We start from the raw sequence: 17,899 nt of genomic DNA, 5'->3' as shown, positions 1-17,899 counted from the left end.
CCTTTCAGGCAGTTCAGACAGCAATAAGATCTCCCCTCAGCTCCTTTTCTTAAGGCTAAAGTCATCTGCAGCGTAAAAGCACAGCTCCTGGCTCCAAAGGCGACGTGCAGAGCCTGCCTGGCTGGGTCGAGCTGCAGCCAGGACCTCTGCAAAAAAGGGAGAGCCTGCAGTAAAATCATGCAGGAGATCCCAGTAAAAACCGAGCAGATCTGTTCCACATTTTTCCTTTTAATCCCTACAGCAATATGTCCTTAAGCACACATTCGCCGCCAAACCTGACGTTGCCTTGTCTGCGAGGCACCACTTGGTGTTTTCACTGTGTTTTGCAGCACTGCGAGCTCCTTAAGGTAGTAAAGACAAAGCTCCCTGAAGTCAATGAGCCTTGGATCAGCCCTTAAAAGTTTCAGTGTTGTGACGATTATTTAATTCTTATATTTTCCTTCTCATTCTCCCAGAACATCAATAAGAAAACTTGTTCAGGGAAATCCTGCTCTGTATTTGCATATTTATCCAGTAACATTATGAGTGACATTGATTCATGTTATACAGTGTGTTTGTTTTCACTGTGCAGATTTCATCTGCTCAGGGGGTTCAGTTATTTGACCTGTATTAATATTTAATGGTATGAACACTTAAAATAAAAGCTCAGGCATGGCCAAGGCTTTTGGTAAGTTCGCTTTAAACAGCCACCCTTCGTTAAAATCTGGCTCTGTTTGAAAGGGTTTGATTTCTTGCAGGGATTGAAACAAGGAACAGCACTTCTGATGACTGTTTCATGACTTATTGAATATTGCCTGGCTAATATTGTTGTACATCAAGCCCACATTGTAAAGGGCCTTTGTACAGCTCTTGATTTACCGAGCAGACGAGATCTGCAGAAAAATGAAGAGAAAAATCTCAGCTGGAATAATAAAATCAATCATTGTATCAGAATTATGTCTGTTTTTACTTTGCGGTCCAGCTGGATCAGTGTTTTAGCATGGCCAGTTACTGATAATGTAATAAAATGTTGTCTTTCTCTTCCTTGTTTCCCTAAAGTAGTAACTTGTTAGGTTTTCCACTGAACACTGATAAAAATTACATATATATATACATAATTCTAGCAATTCTGTCCTCTTCAAAAACAAAGTTTCCTGGGTTGCCTTAATATCCTGAATTTCAAGCAAAAAGCAATCTTTCCTGGCATGCCCGTAAAAGAAAACTTAGCCTATGAAAATGGTAGGAGGTTTCTTGGCATTGGGATAAATTATTTGTATAGTACAGTTCAGTCGATAGATTTTTTTGCTATGAAGCAGCATGAAAGCGAGTGAATGGCTTGCTATGAATCAACCAGCTTCTTTTCAGTACCTCTGTCATTAATCCAGCGTATCTCAGCTTGCCTTTCACTCCCTGCACAGGGAAGAATATCCCTGTGTCTACCTTCCACGAACAAAATGCACCCTTTGGCCTCGGGCTAGGGATGTGCTGAGAATTGGAGGACAAAACATACACCAAGACTCTAAAGAAGGAAAAACAATCCTTAGAAACACATTCAGCGTAACTATATAAGAATCCTAAAAGCTGACGACATAAAGGGAAAAAAACCCAGGAACTTAGAGCAAATGTGCAATCAACTTGGTTATGATGCAGTTAAAGAGCACACAAAAGCTTTATACAAACTAATGAATTGATTTAAGGCTCTACTGGGTGATATACAATGACATATTATTTCTGTAACCTGTAGTTTACTGTTCACATAGTAATTTCCACCTCCCACCCTGTCAAATAGAAGAAATTTTTCACCTTAGATGATGGGGAGACCAAATAGCAGGAGAGGATGTATAAATGAAAGTAATTTAGTGAAGAGGGTTTGACTGACATGAAAAGACAATAAAAGTTATGATGTTAGGGATATCAAAGTGAAAGCCAGGTGGGCAGACGAGAATAGGCAAGTTCCCAAGTCAATGTGAAAGGCGTTCTTCAACGCTGGGGAAAATCCAGCCATTTATTTTCCAGCTTATCACTCTATGGGTCAAAAACTATGTATTAAATTTGGAGCACAAAGACCTGCCTTGTCTAACAATTGTACTTATTGTAGAGACGGGCAGGAAGGAGGAGGAAAGGGAAGACTTTCAACAGCTCAACACATACTTTAGAGAAGATGATTTGGGATTTTCTCTCTGAAAAACAGACCATTTGAATCTCACCTCTCACGCTTCTTGGGAAGACATACATTAAAATGCCCTTTTCCAGTGCTCATGACCGTTTTTTATCGGAGCATGGTTTCCTGTTTCTCAGTTCATTGGGTGGTAGTCACAACCTTCATTGAGGACACAGCCTCGCTCCCTCAGCGTGTTCCCAGATGGAATCGCAGGACCTGGGTTTTCAGAATAATTCAAGAAATTAAGCTTCTCATCTTCTCCACAATCATTAAGCTGCCTACCCAACACTTAAAGAGTGCAAGGCTTGGCCCAGCAACACAGCCGGTCTTCACACGAAGTGAAGCAGGTTCAATAAAGCCCTTATAGATGGCAAGTGGCTAAAGTCTAGCAGATTAGTTCCCAAAAGCAGAGTTGTGACAGCTTGTGGAGGAGCAGAGCTACATGAGCAATGGGTGCCAGGACCAGGAGGGCTGACAGGTTGGGTCTCACTGCTAATGTGGCTCCCCAAGAACTCCCTCACAACCCAACAGAGTTGGAACAGAGACCACCAGCAGCTGCCAACCCACGGAGGTTCGGCTACTGGATTTGCGTGGTGCTGACACTTGGATATACATCAAAAGGTCTTGCTCCTTCTGAGATGGCCTTAGCAGATGCTTAGGCGTTTTATAAATAATAATAGAAAATAAGCAAACACTCCAAAACCCCACAGGCACTTGAGTTGTGTGAGGGATCCTACACTTCAATAATATTCCTTCTCCTTCCTCTTGGATTCGTTGATGGTTTTGTCCCTGTTCCTATAATGGCCCTGCAAAAAATCTAAGAAATGAGCTGGGAAGAGAGGTTTTTGTTTTAATCTCTTTCCATTTTAAGTTTCTGTCTCCCCAGAGACACTGTGCTGGTCAATGGGTCGATTTTGTCATGTGGTTTATTTTCAGCATCTCGGTCAGCTGATCTTCATCTTGAATAAAGAAAAACAAGCTTGGGGGACCAGACTTGCCTGTGAAGTAGCAGCTTCTAAAACCATTGGCTTCTCATCTGCAGCTCAACTAGGCTGGGATCAGTAACCAATTCACAAACCTCTCTACGGGCAAGGGCTTAGACTGGGAAAAAGAGCCATGCCTTGTAAACATAAGCAATTCCTCAGTCCCATGAAAGGAGTCACAGACGCAACTCCGTCTGATGTCTGAGTTCTGCCAACACTTGTGTCAATACCAAACTATCGCACCAATGTTCACGGAAAGAAAAGGCACAGGAAGTGCAAAAATAGAAGTGATTTATATTCGGATGCAAATAAATGTTTCTGGGGGAAAAAAAATCAGCTAAACTTGAATCCCTAAAATCAAAGTAGGGTTATTGGGAATGTTGATGGGAAATACAAAAGAGTGAAATAGAGATACCTTTTTGAGGTTATTTAATTGATAAGCAGGTTTCACCTTCATCCTTATAGCTAAAATGAGTTTATTCCTCCTTCTTCACCAACTGATGGGGCTCTTTACCAAGCAGTGTCTAGCGCTGATCAAGGTGAGACTCTGTCTCTTTGGAGAGGCAGCCCTCTCCAAGGATCTGTTAGTGTCATGACTTGCCAATGATGTATTGCTCTAAAAATGATGCCTTCTACAAAAGAACAGGTCCCGGAGCAGATTTAGCCCTAATTACAGGAAGGAAGGAACAGGAGAGGTATGCAGATACCAGGAGATTCATCTTGCCAAAATACAAAGTCTGTTGCTGGAAGCTGGAGAATTTAAATGGTGATGCTTTGGGAAGAGACCCATGCCAAACAAATACCTCCTCTGCAATAATCAAGAATTAGGCTAGAAAAATGCAGATATCTGAAACCATAATGTACGTGGCTTTTTAGATAAGAAATTTACTTCTAGCCAGAGACACTCAAAATACCTTTTTACTTCATCTTCTAATATAGCCCGGTGTCTCACGTTGAATCTATGACTCAGTATCATACAATCACATCCTGTTTTTATTAGGTAATTTAGTCCTAAGTAGCAACTGAAGAAGTCCCACTCCCCTCTCAGCACTTCTCAGATTTCCTGTGTTTGTCACCTGAAGACGATTATTTGATATCCTGTGTTACTGCTAATTATCATTATTTTTTATACTAGACTTCTGCATTAGATTACTGTGTTAGTCTAATAACGCTTATACCCCATGCAATGATACACAAGGGTGCACAACTGAGCAGTTTTTATGTCTTTTATCAATTTCACAGTGCAAGACTTATAAAATGGTTTGAGTTATTCTGTGGCCTTAGACAAGTCACCTAAATTAGGAGCAACTGCAGGGTGAAAAAAACAAAAGGGAGCCTAAATCTCAGTTCCCACTCCAACCAGAGAACAACACAAGTATACCTCTGTATTGGTTCATTATTCTGTATCATATAACCACTAGTACATTGTCTTTGAGAGCTGAGCATAGTAGGGATTTAGTTACTAAATGCTCTTATCATAAAACAGATATTGCAGCTCTCAGGTTTCCGGTGTTAATCTGTTTGTTTTGCTGTATCTGGAGGATAAAAAATGTGGGAGTATGAAACATTTATCTGCTAATTAGCAATTATAAAACAGTAATGGAGACTGTGTGTTTTAAAATATGTGAGACAATGTTTGATTTTATTTTTAATTTTGAAATATCATGAGGTTCGAGGCATATTCTTTAATTAATTTTAAACACTCTGTATGAGGAGGTACGTATTATCAAATGAAAGCCAGACAAAGTCCATGCTGGAAATAATGACCTTTTTAGCAAAGGTGGGTGTGATTGTATAAATACAAAATTATGGGTGCTAGTGTCAGCGTTAGCACTTGCCTAATTCATTTAAACATATGCAAATGAATACAAGGTGTCAGGCTATGGCAGTTAATTGCACAATGAGTCAAGCTTGTCAGCAGAATTTCCTCGCACTGTCCTTCCCCAGCTTCACTGATAGCAGCGACAGAGCACCGACACGCAGAAATAGTTGGTTTTCCCTGTAGATACAGGGCTGAAGCATTTGGGGTTTCTAGGTGCTTGCCTGGCAAGGTGCAACTATCACCACCACCAACTATCACCATCATCACGGAAGAGGAAAATAAATCAGTTGCCGGTCTGTAGAGCTATTTTGGTCGCCACTCGGGGGGGATCTTACATGTGAGGTTTAACCTGGCAGAGCCGCTGCCCCTCCTGAGTCATAAGCTCCTGTTTAGCTTCACGCTGCGAAGCAACACCGGACAGAAACCCCCACGCTGAAAAATTTACCCTGAGCCAGCAGGAAACTGAGCCATTTGCAAACATGTTCTCCAGGGAGAAACTGAAAGGTCACATTGAGAAGAGAGGATTGCTTCGTCCTGGTTTCGTTGAGAGCAACGTGCTCTGGTAGGGGACGCACAAGCCCCATGAGGTCTTCTGGCTGCAGCCAAGGCTTGCAGAGACAGAGCTGCACATGGCCAGGGCACCAATGCAATAGTGCAAGATAGCAACAGAAAATCCATTTCTTGTTAAAGGGACACTGGTTGGCCTCTATAATCAGGACATCTCCACTTTTTTTATTGACTACTGTCAGGTGATGGACTATGTCTGCAGAAGACCCTTCAACAGCTCTCTCCCAAAGACTCATAGGAGGCGAGAGAATATAAAACAGAACAATAAATGTTCATTTTCTAAACCTGTGCTGGGCCCGGATCTTGAGAACAGAGGAGCATCCAGGTGGAACTGGGCTTTTCAGCCTGAAAAAGAGAAAAATGGGGGAGACAAAGAGAACTCCAAAGCAGCCCCGGTGGCCTGATGGTCCGAAGTGACCAGGAGCTCTGCTTGTCTCGCTCAAGCTGGCTCACTGGGTACATACAGCAAGATGCACAAAGCATCCCTCACTGACACGGGCAGCTCTGCTGTGAGGTTTCTGTTGTCTTCATGCTTATAATCTCATTTATTGTGAGGCAGGACTTCTGCTGTGCTTTCCTTGTCACTGCTACACATTTGGGGGCTTCCGTGAAGCACAAAGAGCTTTGCAGCTCAGCTTCCTCACAGTCCGGTGAATCGCTTTGTACCACAGAAAAACTGCCTTGTGGAAGGGTAGGAAAGACCTGAGCAACCTTTGAGATGACCAGATTACTCAAGAGCTTAAAGAGTGTGGTCCAGGCTTTGAGCCGTCACCAGCAGTGACCTTGGGAGGGAGCAGAAGGACACGGAGGCTCTGCTGCTCTCGCGTTTTCCTGATGAGGAAGTGAGGCATCAACATCCATTATTTCTGAAGCTTCCTTCTCTGCCGCTGCCTTTATTTCCAGATCCAGATAACTATGAGTGTACCGGGTAGCTGTGAGGAATTTTCCAGTCCCATGGCCAGATCCTCACCTAAACAGAAACTGCAGGCTTTAATGGCGAGCCAGGAGGAGCTGCCTTCCTCACCATTAATGTCTCCTGAGGATTAAAAAGCACAGGAATAAGTCTAGTAGGATGCCAGCCGAAGCATCCTATTGTTTCAGAAACAATGTACATGCCATTAAAGCGTGGCAGGGCAGTGCTCTCATGAGCTCCTCGAGACATTTCTCCCTTCCCATCACCATTTCCTTCCCATCACCACCCTGCCAAGACACTCAAGAAGTAAGATGCTCTTTGTAACAGCCACTGCTCTTCAGCAGGTTTGGCGTTATTTATATTAATCCCAATATTACTGATCACTGCAATTGCGGGGAGCTGGGAGGGCAGTTGCCAAGCTGTGTGCCACAGCGATGCCAACGGCATCTCAGTTCTGCAGGGAGATTTGTGTCCATCCATCAAAGGCAACACAAAGAGAGAGACTTTAAGAGGCCAGACATTGTAAAACCATAAAAAGCTTATAATTCCCTGGAGTCCTCTGAATCCTGTTCCCCTCCTTACTCTGCACCTTCTCTCGCAACTGTCCTGTATCATGGCAACCGGCTATTGGGACTGTGCATTAATAAAAATAAGCTCCACAGCTAGAAATAATTGAATATTACATGTTTTCCCTCATTTGAGGCTTTCACAAGCCTTTGCTTGTTTTTTTTCCTCTTCCTGCTGCCCGTTTTCATGAGTCCCTCCCAGGTGTTCAGACCCAAGCAAGCTGGACACATTTTTCAAATAAAAATAGCCATCTTATCAAGCAGATTCAAACAAATTTGTAGTTGTTTTCTGAATTGGAGGTTTGGGGGAGTTCTATTAGTGTTGGACCTGGAGTTCAGAGATCCCATTTCACAAACTACGTGTCACGATAACATCCCAAGTGTCCTGGGTCTTTCGTCTTGAGGAGTTTCCAAGGGGAAACGAGCCTCCTGGCTCATTTGAAAGACTCACCAGGGCATATGGGGCACCAGTTGCGCTTTGCTGCAACACACAGGCCTCTGCTGGCAACAAAACTGTGCACTACTAGACACAAAATTGAAAGAGAGGGGAAAAATTTAAAGTCAGCTTTTGTGGAAGGAAGTTGCTAGTTAAGAATATGGTTGTTGGAAACAGGTGTTAATCTTTACTGGCTCGGTCCCTGCAAGAGTCACACAGGGTGCCTGGCATCCCAGATGTCCCTCTGCTTCTTGTAATATCCCCGCCAGCTGCACTGACAGTGACGTAGCTGCTCCTCCCGTCCCTGCACTGAGAGACACAGAAGAAATAAAGGGGGAATCTATTTGGCGTGGAAGTCGTGCCTCAGAGAGCACTGTGCTGGCTCCGGCTGCCATTGCACGTTGCAGACAATAACAGCGGTGATTGCAGCTCTGCTATCAGACTAACTCAATGGCAGACTGCTAACATGAATCTTAGCTGATGTAGGGTTTTCTGAGCTCTGGCCGTGTTGCTTGTCTCAAAGACGTTCCTTCTTCACCTGCTTTAACACATTCTAGGAGTTTGGCAGCACAGCCCTGCAAACCTGAGGGGTGTTCCTGTGGCTGAAGAGATCCAGGACTGCTGAAATGTTCGCTGTTACCTTATGAACAGGTCCGGTTTGCAGCCATCAGCTGTAACACGGCAGCTTGAGCATGCAGCACATGCAGCTGTAACGTACACGGATAGACCAGTCTTGTGTTATTCTGCTTCTGGTCTTGGGCAATTGAACATCTGCTTTCCACAGGGAAATAATCTGTTTTGTATAACCCTAAGGGAAAAGAAGCTGTTTTATTTCATTTTTCACACTATGCGTTTACTCTTCATTAAGACAGATTACAATTGAGGCAGCCCAGCACAACTCAAACCATTCCCTTCTGCCAATAGTGATAGGGGGCAATTCCTGATCGCTGGCCACTTCAATTGCCAACCTATCAATCTTTTCACAGTTGCTGCCTGTTTATTCAAAGAGCCTTTGGGGAGCTCCCAGCTAACGTGCGAGCTCCAAATGCCCCCACGGCACGATTCACACCCCAGCCTCTTTGACCCACTTCTAATCATTACATTCAAATAGTTATTTTTAGATTACACACTTACAAAAAATAACCTCTGTGTAAGCCAGAAAAACCAAACTGAGTACAACTTTCAAATTGAAACTGTCTCACGCTACAGCAGAGTCCAAGGGCAGGGCCATAGAATCAGAGAATAGTTGAGGTTGGCTTGCACCCCCGTGTATTACCCGGTGTAATGTGAATGCCTACGATCAGCTCTGCTAAGAGATACCATCAATATAAATCTGCAAGGACAGAGCAGGGGGGATGTTGCTTAGAACACCAGGATTTGCAGTGGGATTTTTAAACTGAAATGTTTCCTGTGACGTGCACTTACATACAGACTTTCAGAAAAGCCAAGGGGACTTACTCCTTGTAATAATTTGTCCATACAATTTGTTTTGTTAGGTATCCACATATGAACCCCCATCCAGGCAGCTAAGGCACAGGAGACAAGTGCACTCAGCTGTTTATGCTCAGATACCTATTCTCTGTTTACTGTTGCATCAAACTGCATGTAATTGCTCATGTATTTACCAAACATGAACACAAACGTGGCCGTTAAACTTGCCCGGTCCATTTGACACCTCACTAAACCGCAGCGGCTCCCTCAGACGGGTCTTCTCTTTCCCCGTGCTTCCCACTTTTCGCACATTTAGTACATTTCCATTTGCAATTTTGCACATTTTCCGGTGCAATCAAGTGTGTTTTCGAGCAGTCGGGCGTTCTCAGGTACATCCGTGCATTTTACACACTGAGGTTTCTAAGGCAAGTGAAGAGAAGGAACAGGTTGGCTGCCCCTGAGCCATCACGGGGATCTGGAGCCGACCCAAGAGGTGTGTGTGCATGTGTGAAAGGGAGAGAGAGCACTAACAGCTCAGGTTGCATCCAAGACAAAACAGTTACTCATTGCCAGAAGCCAGCGGCTCTGCCTACTTGAGGAATTCCCATCCCTAACCTTTGCAGATTAAAAAAACAACAAACCCCTCTCACATTTAGCCAGCCCTTCATCATCCTCTCATTTATCAAACACTAACAACTATCTCTAACGAGTCAACTAAAGCATACAGGGAAATGCAGCGTTCCCAGCTCTTAAACCTATCGGTTACAAGCCAAGAGCCAGTGGCTAAACAAACAGAAGAGTAATCTTTCAGAGCCCAATTGGCTTCCTATCTATTCTGAGAGTGCCTGCAAATTCAGCGGTGATTTATTAACCACTATTGAAGGACAGAGCTGTTAATAAAAGCTCACCTCCAAATACCTCAGAAAATGTCAATACCCGCTAATGACAAGTTCCTGAGGCTCCCATTTATCCTGAAATCAGCCCAGCACAGTGCATATGCAATTGCTTCCATTCAGATAATGAGCTTTCTTTGAAATAAATATGTAGACCCAGGAAAAAAAAAGAAGAAAGCACTTTTCGTGATCTAAGTTCTTAAAGGCACAGCTGGCAACCCCATACAGTTAAGCTCGTGTTCAGTGTTACTGAATGAGGACTGAACCCCAAAAGAAGAGGTTTAAGAGTAGTGCCCAGAGACTCACACTTGCAAAGGTCGCTCATGCATTATGACCTATTTGCATCTGCATGAAAGCTACAGGTTTGGGGTATTTTTCATGTACACTGGCCTAAATTTGACGTAGTTCAAATAAGAGCAAAATTTGGCTTTGTATCAGCAAAAGTGTTAAGTCTATGATCTCTTAGGACTTAATATGGTGTGTGACTATGCTTTTGTGGAGATCAGGATGTTATGCTAAGGGCCCTCTCCGTTAGTTTACAGACTTGAAACATTTCAATAGTGCCAAGGACCATAAAGCTGCTGTGGCAATTAAATAAAAAATGATTACACTTGTAAGTAAGGTACCAAAAATCATACGAGTCATGACTGCCAAAAATAGCAGCTTTGGATTTCTCATAGAATTTCAGTATTGAAAGCAGGGGAAAATGTCAGAGCAATCATTCCTCACTCTGGGAATCAGTGAGTGAGCTGAGTGGTCCAGACTGTGCAAGATCCACAGTCCAGACTCCCATCACTGCCCCTCCCGTGCTCATTTAGAAATGTGCAAAGTAGGGATAAACTTCTATTGCAGCAGAGAAATATTCCCGCTTTCCCAGTTTCCAAAAGTTTAAATGACAAAACATATAATAGTCTAGGGGAGAGGGAGGAATCAGCCCCGTAATAGCAGCAGTTCCCCAAGATTAGCTTTTTCTTGAATTATTTCTAATAAATTTTGGTCACAACCCAACGCAAATACATTGAAAAAAGCTTTTGGCAGATTTTTCCGTGAAGTTCGGAAAAGTTATCTAAGTAGAAAAATTAAAGGAAATTTTAAGAACGTTAACTTCATGTCAAAAATTCTCTCACTCAGGTTTGAGCTTAAATTACAGTAAAGGCTTTGGTAGAGATTCCTCCTTATTTTATATAGTTAGTTTCGCTGGTTCTAACTTACAGCTCTACAAGTATTTTCATTGCATTTGTCCCATGTGAGAGTTCATTAGACTGTTAAATCCGTTTTCAATAAAACCTGTGAGGCTTTAACCATGCATAAACTAACGAGTGCCTATGCAATAATGATATGAACTCTATCCAATATATGTGCTGTTCACAGCGTATTAGTAAATATCAGGCAGAATATAGGTCTTTTGTCATAAAGGAGCCCATAATTTAAGACACCTAAGGAATTCCAGCGCTTTGCAAGGCATGAAGTAACATGCAACTCATGCTGTCATTATGGCTTATGCGAGAGGTTTAGATAAAGGGGAAAAGTGCCAAAAGCAAACTAACACTTCAGAGGCATGGTTAAAAATGACTTGGTTTGGGGGGGGAAAGGAGGGGGTTTAATTTTTTCCCCTGCTGATTTTTTTTAAATCTGAGTAGTTATGACACACCGTTTCTTGCACAGCCTAATACATTGATGCATCGCCCGGTCTGTGCTGTGCAAATACATCGTCAGGACATGAGCTTTTCTCTTCTAGGGCACAGCCCTAATGATCTGATCCTCCGCTGTCAAATCACCCCGTTTGTGTCTGGAGCGGGACCCAGTGGGGAATACGCAGGAATCCCGCGGATCAGCCAGGAATCACGCCAGCCCAGGAGGGACTTCCCAAACTCCCTCCTTAGGCACCAGTGCCAACACAATGTTCTTGGCTTCAAAAAGTGTGAGTTTCTGTTTCATTTTTATTTTTAAATGAACCATTGCATGGTGGAAACCCCTAGTCTTTCCAGTCCAATGATTGCCGTTATTAGTGACGAGTAGTGAGGGAACACTGAGTATCGCAAAAGAAGGGCAACCTTTACTGGAGGTAAAAATACTATCCCAGATCCAAGCTGATAGAGCTGTTTTGTGTGGGTAACCAGCTGAAGAAGAAGTGGGGAGAAGAAGAAGCCAAGCAGGGAGTCACTCACCATGTCTTCAGGAAAAAAATGAAGCACACACGAATTCAGCAGTTTCACGAGTGCAGTGGGTCACCCTATAGCCAGGGTGTGCAAATCCACGTGCATCTCTTCCATCACTAGCAGGGCCTGTTATGGTAGGACAGAAGGTGATGGTTTTAAACTAAAGGAGGGGACATTCAGGACAAGGAAGAAATTGTTTACACTGCAGGTGGTAAAATACTGGCCCAGGTTGGCCAGAGAGGTGGTGGATGAACCATCACTGGAGACATCCCAGGCCAGGCTGGACGGGGCTCTGAGCAACCTGAGCTGCTGAAGATGTCCCTGCTCATGGCCGGGGGGGTTGTACTAGATGAGCTTTGAAGGTCCTTTCCAACCCAAACCATGCTATGATTCTCTAATTCTATGACTTGCAGTTTGGGGTTCAAGATGCAAATCTTGGTAAATGCAAACCCATGGTTTTTCACATAAGGACTTTTAAGCATGTAGCTGGCAGCTCTCACTTGCGTTTTGCATTATAGAGATGGCAACTCTGCAGGCACATCAGCATTTGAAACACTCTTGAGTTACTGTGCATGTTACTGCTCATACGTTTGTGCCACCGGCAGGTCTGGCAGAAACCCAATAGCACTCCCGACTATGTGGCAACCCTGAGTTTAATGATCAAAACTGAAACAAAAAGCTTAGATAACATTAAAGTCACGTTTTACCTCATTCTCTGTAACTTTGACCCACTAGGTCAAGGCTGAAAGTTCCCTGGGGGATTTTTCAGGACAGCCGCACAGCTAAATTCAGAGCACGTAGACTTCAACATCCCATCCCTTCCAGGGGAGCATTTAAAAACTGCTCAATGCTGGTGCAGAGCAGAATGCAGGTTTGAGAATGAAATAAACCGTTACCTACCTGAGCTGTGTCAGCTGGGTGCTGTTCTGCTGGAGGAAGAAAACCACGAATTCAGTCCTCACAACCTTTTGGCTCCATCACCGTTTGTGATTCTCATTAATTGCCTCGCAATAACACGAAGGGCCCCCAACAGAGATCAGCACCTGACCCCATAGATGGATACAGAGGGTGGGATTCCTCTCACCTAATTTTAGCTGTCTAAAAATCAGCTATCTGGTTTAAACTACATGTCTAGACTCTCTTTATAGTCAATGGAGAGAGAGAGGCACCTTTGTGCTAAAATTCGTTAAGGGTCCTAGCTGATGAATTTAACGTGTGTGTTTAGGCCTGAATTCTGGAAAGTACTTAAGCAAGTGCTTATCTTTAAGCACATGAATAATCTGATCTCTGTTAAGCAGAGCACCTCAGCATGTTCTGAGTTTAAAGATCACTTTAAACTTTGTGCTTTGAATTGCTGAGCACGGAGTTGGGCTTAATGTGATGAAACAGAGCAGAGCAGAAAGCAAATACACAGCATTAAGCTCAGAAGAAAGAGGGGTGAAGGGAAGGGTGAAGGGAAGGAAGGCAATGTCCAAGGGACAGCTGACACTCCCAGGTGAATAAGAGAGACTGGAAGGATTAGAAATGACCCTGCAAAATTACCAGTGGTCAAGAGTAGGTGCTCTGCTCCCCATGTTGCTGCCACAGAAGAACAAGGTGGCATTCAGTGCAATAGAAAAGCAACAGATCTAAAACCAATGAAGGGAACATAGCTTAAATCCAGGTGCAATTAATTCTTGGACAACACCACCACAGGAACTCACAGGGGGCTTAATCATATCAAAAATGAGTATGAATATTTCTGAGAATATGCAAAGGGTGTCAAAAAGTAACACCAAGAGGTAAAATTATGGTATGATTACTCAGCATCCTTCGCTAGGGCTTGAGCCAGGTTCTAATGGCTAGAAGTCAAGATCCAGCCCACAAGGAAATGGCAAGGGAGGGCAGGCAAGCACACAGCAGCTTATTTTCAGATCCCTCCCATCACTCTGAAGCTTTTGGTACCAACCGCTGTCAGGTTGATGCTGAACTGGCGTGTGGAGCCGTCCCTGTGGCCATTCTTTTGAACCTTAGTATGTGAAAAATCCTATTACAATTTCAGCACTTAAATAAATCCCCTGAGTATAAATTTCAAACTCAAGCTTCTCCTGCAATAAATGGGTGTTGGTTGGAACACAGCACTGCATTAGAAAAGGTTGGCTTAATATTGTAAAGTCCAGTGAGAAAACATTAACATCTATAAAATACCCTGAGTGATATCCCCACCTTTTAAAATATCTTGTTCCTTCAAAGCCTCTTTTGCTGATAAAAACAAGAGCTGAACTATTTATTGAAACGCGAGACAAAACCAGTAGCTCAGGGGGCTCTGTATGTGGATGCACGTCTCAGGTTTGAGTGCATCTGTATCTGTGACCCAACGTCCTCAGGTCTGTCCAGCCGAGATGTCTTTCCTAGCAGTTATTTTTCTAATCTTGGCATCATTCTGCCCGCAAGCTGCTGACAGATAGACGGCATGCAGATCCCATAGAAGAGGGTGGGGAAAGGAGGGCAGAGATACCAAACTCAGTGTCAGGAGAAAAGTATCAGAGAAGGCAAGGGAGACAAGCAGAAGACCCAAAGTGAATGGAGAAAGTCAAATTGCACAGCAAAATACCTTTCAATTGCACTACACAGCATAAGGACCTTTGTGCAAGTATGGGGTTTTTTACCCATTTGGGTTTCTGACCCTGTTTTATAAGCACACGCTTCAGGAAGAGCGCTGCTCTGGGACCTGTCTCCCTGCCAGAAGGGCCAATGATGGAAACATCTGGCCGGTCACCTTGCCTGCGCCCGGATTGCAAGGAGTCACAACAGGAGCGCAGAAAATCACTGCTGCCCTTCAAATGAGGCGTCTCAGATGCCAGCGAATGGGACAGCACAGAGGTGGAGAAATCTGAACTCTGAGGAATGAATTCCCCTGTTTTCTTACAGAAAATCTTTGAATGACAAGGTAATCTGCCCATGAGACTCCAAACGGGAAAGAAGCCTGAAAAACATCAGCATCTGGAGATTTTAGCGGTCTCGGGCTCAGAGACAGAGCAGACGGAAGATGATTTACTTTTTGTGGAAGAAAACAAATGACACTCGAGCAGAAAGAAGAATTTTTGCAGAGGCTGATACAGAATCACCTTCACAATCATTTTCTTTCTCTGTTTATACTATATTACTTTTCTTTTCATGTGTGTGATAGTTACAGGAAGCTGATTGGAGAGGTTTTTATAGAGCATGTCAGGAAATATTAAGATCACCGTTTAATTACCATACAACACCCTGAGTGCTTTTGCAGGAGGAGAGCTTTATAGATAAATGAGTAACGGAGCACCTTTCTGCACCAAAGGCCTTTGGAGTTCTGAGCGGAAAACTGAATTCCAAAAAATTCCAATGAACGTATCTAACACAAATACATTGCTTGACTCTTTTGAATTGTCCCTCATCTCTTGGTATTTTGTTGTTAAATGGTCTCCCTGGAGACAAGCGATTGCATGAGGATCAGAGCTTTTCCTTAAAATAGAAGAAACAGGAAGTTTTTATCTCCTGGTGCCTATGAAGAAAAAGCTGAACAATGTTTCCAACAACCCAGAAGGTGAATAAAAGGGGGCCCATATTTCTCACCCTGTGTTTATTGCCTCTGTTTTGTAGGCTCACCTCTTTATATTTGGAGACCTGAAAGATGAGATATGATTATTCATCGTAAATTATCAAAATACAAAGTAAAATAAATGGGGGGAATGAACAGTTTAGGCGTTAGGCTTTGGATAAGTCTTCCTGGGTTTTGTTGAGCACCCAAGCAGAAACCCAGGAGCACCACACGGGTCAACCCATGGTCATTGATTTCAAAGGGCTTTGGGGCAGGTACAGCTAACAAACGCCTAGGTTTGGACTGTTCCTTTAAACTTGATTTCTTCTGCACAAGGTATTGCCGTTGATTGATTAAAATCTTAGATCACTGGCCCAGGCTGACTCCACTCCTTTCTTGAAAGAACTATAATTACTACTTCAGTTCCCCACAAAGAAATGTGTATTTGTCTCCTTGTGGAGGGAAAAAAAGAATGTATTTTCCCCAGTGATCAGCAATCCACATGGACTTCTCATAATCAAAGGGTTTCCTCTGGTTCAGCAGCACGTTGTGAAGTTTATAATGTTGAAACAGCAATTGCTGGCAGCTTTCTCCTTAATTTCTTGCATAAGTGAAGTGCAGAGACCAATTGCACATTTTACTGTTACCTTCAATAAAAATTAGCATTTAACTTGTCAGAAGGAGCTATCCCTCATGCCAAGCAGTGTCATAATGTTGAGCATTCTGCAGTAGTATGTTTCTGTTAGATGTTTTCCAGCAGCAGGGTAGCTCCCAGAATAAAAGAGCCAAAACTCAATTCCTTGTAATTATCGACCGACAGTTCTCGAAATGCATGTGCTTAACAAAAAGGCAAGCACAAAAGTAAAGCCCGGGGCCAAGTTTAATGATCTATCAGTGATAGTCTGCAGCCAATGGACACTTGAGAAACCCGTATGCTGCCTGTGAAACGAATGAAAATGGCTTTTTAATTATGCATCAGCTGCACAAGTTGTTTGCAGCCAAGACACTTAGAGTCCATGTGTTAGAAAGATCAAGACAAGAGTTTTTGTCCTGGGAGCTCTTGTGTTTGATTGCAACTGTCTTGCCACTTAGGCAAAGCCAAAGCCAAAGCCTTTTCTGGTGGTTACAGCTGAGGGATTTGGATGCTGTTGCCACTGTCACCTTCACATGTATGAGCTTTTTGCTGTCCCCTCCCCCGTGGTTCTGAGGAACGCTCTCTCCAGTTGAGCCCCACAGCTGGGAGAGCCACCGAGCTCACAGTGACACGTCCATGTTGACTTTGAGGAAGGTCAGTGGGACGTTCCCAGTGTTGTCTCCAACAGCAACAACTGCTCGTGCCAGGCCAGCTCCCCAAATCTACACACACATCGCTTTGTCTACCCTGCAGTGCCCGAGCTGGGTATTTTAAATATATGTATCTCTGCAAGACTTTTTGTCAATGCAATTAGCAATGTGTGAGCCCTATGGGGGCTCACTGACTTCTGGAGGCTGGTGTTACTCTCCATGGTTTATCATGGGGTCTAAACACCTATCTGCAGCCAGACAGCCAATCCTGAGACAGTGAAAGGGAAGAAAACGCACCCCACATACCTGTCTGCAGTGTCAGGCACTGATTTCAGCTTCAGCCTTCAACGCGACTGTAATGCAGTAGTTAGTAAGATTCATGAATGTCGACAGGTTCAATTGTCTGTGGGCAATGAAAGTTTTTGGCTCCCTGACTTCCCAGAATTGCACCCCCTTGCACCACTTCCACTGCTGACTCCATGGAGCTTAAACCAAGTAGAACTAAGGGCAAGAAACATTAGAATTGGTAGATTGCATGTTTTTGGATGCTGCCTGACCATGTCATAAGGTTGGGCTTGCTAAGACGTGGAATTCAATAACATTGATGATGTGTCTCTTCCTTTGTTTTCAACCATTTCCCTTTGGACAATCCTTAACATTAAACAGTGCTGAAAGTATGATCTCATTTGTCTTCAATGGGAATATCGGGAATGGGCCGCATCTTGGGGCCATTACTCAGGAAAAAGCTTCCTTTGACCTGACCATACTCTGGGTTAACAACCTCAAGACCTGATCCTTGTGAATAAACCAAAATAGAGATGAATTAGATTGAACTAATGAGATAAAAAAATCACCCTCCCAGAGGGATTTTAATCAAATTATCGTCCTAATTTCTGTGCAAGGAGGGCTTCTTTATATAAGCCCATTGTCATTTTGAGGCTGGCAGGGATTCTGTAGGTTTCTGAAGGATTTTCTCATGCAAAAACCCCCAAACTTCTGATAGCAGACTACAACACCTTTCATCCCAAATGCTCACTAAGCTTCTATTTTCAGGAAGAAAAAGAAAACCAAAACAAAACAATCACAACCGAACACTGATAACTACTGCTTAACCGCTTATCCTAAATTTATTCTAAATCAAATGACATC

The sequence above is a fragment of the Columba livia genome, chromosome 15 (assembly GCF_036013475.1).
Source record: "Columba livia isolate bColLiv1 breed racing homer chromosome 15, bColLiv1.pat.W.v2, whole genome shotgun sequence".
In the NCBI taxonomy this organism is placed as follows: Eukaryota; Metazoa; Chordata; class Aves; order Columbiformes; family Columbidae; genus Columba; species Columba livia.
This window is presented reverse-complemented; position numbering follows the sequence as displayed.